This window comes from Bidens hawaiensis, unplaced genomic scaffold (genome assembly GCF_021521415.1).
Source record: "Bidens hawaiensis isolate Kalapana, Puna unplaced genomic scaffold, B.hawaiensis_p1.1 tig00022545_1, whole genome shotgun sequence".
In the NCBI taxonomy this organism is placed as follows: domain Eukaryota; kingdom Viridiplantae; phylum Streptophyta; class Magnoliopsida; order Asterales; family Asteraceae; genus Bidens; species Bidens hawaiensis.
Window position 1 is genome coordinate 258,939 of NW_027493516.1, and position 4,614 is coordinate 263,552.

The 4,614-nt window shown below is 33.9% G+C and overlaps 1 pseudogene; it reads left to right on the forward strand.

Moving 5' to 3' along the window:
* Positions 1-3,575: 3,575 nt before the first annotated feature.
* On the forward strand, positions 3,576-4,124 carry LOC143565830 (calcium-binding allergen Ole e 8 pseudogene; annotated as a pseudogene).
* Positions 4,125-4,614: the final 490 nt, after the last annotated feature.

A 4,614-nucleotide genomic window follows, 5' to 3' on the forward strand; every position in this document is an offset into this window, starting at 1 on the left:
TGGTTAAATAGAATCCTCATCGAACAATGGTGATGGTTAGTCTTGATAGTTTGATTCATTTTGTTGTTAGGGCATTCTTGATGCTAATACGAGATGTCAATTTCGCCTTCTAATTTCATTTGATTTTTTTCCATTTAATTGTTACCTTTGATATGAATTTGGATAACCTAATTTTTATGGTTTCTTAATTAGAGGAAATTGCCATAATAATAATAATATAATAATAATAATAATATAAGTAATTCAATGATACAAGAAGATGCTGAAGAAGTAATAAAGCAAATGTGTTGGCAACGGTTTACCTTTTTAATCTTTAATGGTTTAAATAATATTAAGAAAATCTAAATAAACACGCGTAATACGCGGGCTAAAAACTAATATATATATATATATATATATATATATGAATAATATTTTACCACTCGCTTAATAAGCCGAACTAATGACCTATGAACATTCGAAGAATAAACTTTCTTTTAAATATTTATACATAAATGCAACTAATAACAATAAGAATCATAATAATAATTAGATTAATAATATTTAAATTTACAATGGTATTTAAAACCCGATCAATCCTCAAATCCATCATAAATTGTATTACTATTTCGTTATAATTAATTAACATTATCGTTAACAACTAGGAACTTTTGTCGACGAACCCCGAGGAGCTCGACCGCTTTTATCTCAATTTTTATCACCGCCTTATCACTTATTCTACTTTTTAAGGTGAGTTTACATATCTCTTTTTATCTTTTACACATTTTGGGGGTAGCATGTATACCTTATTTACACTACTTATGTTTTTTACCGCAAGTATTCAAACACAATTCATTATATGTTTATGTGTGATGATTGCATCATCTATAACTATGCTCTATGTGCTTAAGTGTTTATTTTATGCTTGGTGGTTGGTATGTCATCCTCATCTATTCTAATCTAGTATGATCATACATTTACCCAGGTACATTAATTTTGTATCAATAGGAACGGGTCCACGTCTATTTAGTTGTTTACATTTTTATAGGAATTGTAATGCTCGGCATTTACATATGAATTATGGTTTTTATCTATATATATCTCAATTAAAAATTATGTATTTTCACCAACATTCGTGTTGACAAACTCTATTTTTATACATTCTACAGGTGCAAGTGACATTGCTCAAGATCGAATAAATTAGTTTTACTTTAGGATATTATTCAAAATACAAAAGACATGATGTATTTGTTTCTTATTATTGAATTTGTGTACTTGTTTAATGTAAATGAAATTTAATAATTATTGTCGCTTTAATTGGTGTCTTTTGAGATACTCTCCAATCAATACGTTACGCCCCGACATGTTCCGCCGCCTTTAGTCGGAGTATGACAGATAAGACTCGAGCATTTGCAAACCCAACTGTTGTCGATCCCGAACGTTCGACAAATTAAGTGGCTCTACCGTGTTCATTACGATACCGAAATTAAAAAAAAGAGCAACATTCGTTCGGTTTTCTTTACGTTTGTTATAGTAGTGGTACAAAAAAAAACGCAGTGAGTCTATGCAGATTCTGTTGTTTCCTTCAGTTCGTGATGATAGTGTTTTAAAGCTAAGCGTTAAACTAAAAAAAATCGTCAAATTAAGACATAGAAAAGAAAATAATTAACGGCGCTTATTCGGACGGTAAAACCCAAGCGTTGTCGGTCGGGGTGTTAAGGGCACTGAGTGGACGCGAATTTTGTCAGGTTCGGTTAGGTTTTGATGGTATCGAAACTGAAACAAAATGGTCGGTAACCCGATCGCTGGTAAAACCGGAGCGTTGCGGGTCTCAACGTTGCGATGACGATGACGGGTCGGTAAAACGTTGCGGTTCTTGAACCGAGCGTTGTCGATCCCCACTGTTAGGGCACTGAGTCGAAGAAAATTTGGTCGGTTTCGGTTACGTTCTGAAATTAAAATTAAAAGGTCGGTAAAACATGGTCGTTGGTAAAACCAAAATTTACCGTTCCCGAATATTATGACAGCGAGTCGATGTGACTAGCCGTTTAGTTATCAAATCAATAAAAAAACATAAATGGCTCAGTCCAATCATGCGATGCCACATGGACCCATCATCGGTCATGCGGCACCAAGAGTATCATTTGTTATTTATAAAATAACTAGTTTTTTACCCGGCGCAACCCAAGTGTTGTTGGCCCCTAGCATTGAACCAACGCGAATTCTGCTAGTTTCGGCGACGTGTGTTATTGTACTGGAATTAAACCAATAAAACCAAATATAAAACATAAAAGTATAAAAGTTGAGGTGGACCAATTGGGTGATGTCGGTCAGTAAAACACGAACGTTAGTAAAAGCCGACCGTTGTCAATCCGGAACTAAAACAAAAGAAAACACAAAAAATAGTAATGTTCGCTCGGTTTTCGTTACATTCGTTAACTAAGAAAATAAAAACAATTGCGGACTAGTTCGGTGCCGCCTAGTGGCCCAGTAAGACACTTGTGGCACCAAACTTTCTATTTAATAATAATAATAATAATCAACCTCTTATTATATAGTTTTATTTAAATTAGAGCATTCTCATCCAACCCTCTATCCCTAAATCCAAAATTACGATAACACACACAAAAGTTTCTCTCTTTTTTTAATTAAATAATACTTTTTATGCTTTTATTATTATCATTTCTCTCTTATTCACTCATAATCTCTTTCAAAATATATTAAAAAATTATATGGGGTGAATAGTAACTTTTCAAATATACAGAAAATCAGTATGTTTTCTAAAATATAAAAATTATTCACTCACAACACCTTAAATCACTCTCTAAATTATAAAAATACTCATCTCATAATATAGGGCATTGGATGAGAATGCTCTAGTCTTTAGTTATTCAAACGTTAACAAAACCTGTATCACTTGTACCTATTACCTTGGTTGTTGAAGAACAGAAACACAGTTTCTTTATAATTTTATATCATCAATCAACGAGGAAAACGACTCATCTTTTTAGCTTTTAAAATCTAAGTCCAATTACTTAATTAAAAAACAACTCTTGTACTTAGGGTGTGTTTAGGATTTCTTATTTTTCCTCTCCTTATAACTTTATGAAGGATGAATAAGTGATTTTTATACTTATATAGTGTTTGAGAACCCATAAGTCCTTTTAACTTTCTCCTTATTCATAAGGCTAAAAAATGGGTTTGGAATAAGTTGGGATATGATAACTTATCTCCTTATAGGTTAAGAATTCCACCTTTCCATTTTCACCTAAACACATTTTAAAAACAACTTATTCATTTATACAAAAATGTCATTTTGGTCATTTTACATCAATAAGTTAAACAAAATACTTTTAGAAAACAACTTATTGACTTATGTTAATTCAAACACTTTTTTAAAAACTTCTTATTAAAAATTTAGAAGTTCTTTTCTACTTATTACAAAAAAGTCTTTTTTACTTAAATAAGGAATCCCAAACACACCCGTATTGAAGAATTAAAAACCAAAACAAAGTGGTGGCATAATAATAATGAATATTCGCGCACGCGGCATACGCGGCTTCATCCAGTATATTATCTTCATTATTGTCCCCCCACTCTTTCTTCCTCAACGATAACATAATATTATTATTTCAGTTATGATGTCACAAACCAAAAGCGGTACCCAATCGGTATGCCTCACCGACTCCGATGACATCAAGAAAGTGTTCAACCGTTTCGACTCCAACGGCGACGGCAAAATCTCCGCCGCCGAGCTCGTCCACGTCATGAAAGCCATCGGGTCCGACACCTCGGACGAGGAAGTCAGCCAAATGATGAGCAGCCTCGACACCGACAAAGACGGGTACATTAGCTTCCAGGAGTTTGTCGGGTTCTGCAAAGGAAACGCCGGCGATGAAGATGGAGCAATGAAGGAGCTTCATGAGGCGTTCGAGCTGTACGATCTGAACAAGAACGGGTTGATATCGGCTGCTGAGCTGCACCAGATCTTAACTCGCTTGGGTGAGAATTGTACGCCCGAGGATTGTGTTAACATGATTAAGTCCGTGGATTCGGACGGTGATGGCTTTGTTAATTTTCAAGAGTTTAAGAAGATGATGGCCGAAGGTGAATCTAACGCTGATACGGCGGCTGCTGCATCCTAGGATGGTGGCCCAGTTTAGTCTGTTTTTTAGACTGTTTACTTTTCCGTTGTAGGTTTTAAAAAGGAAGGCTGTAATATTATTAAAGCTGGGAAATTAATAATAAATTCGTGTTATTTAAAAACACGGTATTTGTATTTTATGTTTGAATGACGACGACTTTACTTTTCGAAAGATTCCATTATTATTTTAATTTATTCTAATTGTGTGAACATATCCGTTATGAGGATTAAATTCCTTAAATTAATTGTAAATAACTAGTTGCCCGCCAAGTTATATTTTTTTTTTTTTTTTGAAAATTGACTTTCATTAAAAAAAGACACAACCAACGACTATCACCAAGACGGAGAAAGACGCTGAAATCCAAAAACCAAAACCAACAATCACGTTACATCAAATAAACACCAATTTTTCCAATCCACCACCCCTATCTTAGATCTATTTTTGTACCAAAGATTTTATATCCGCAACCATTTCTGCCACGTTAGTGCTC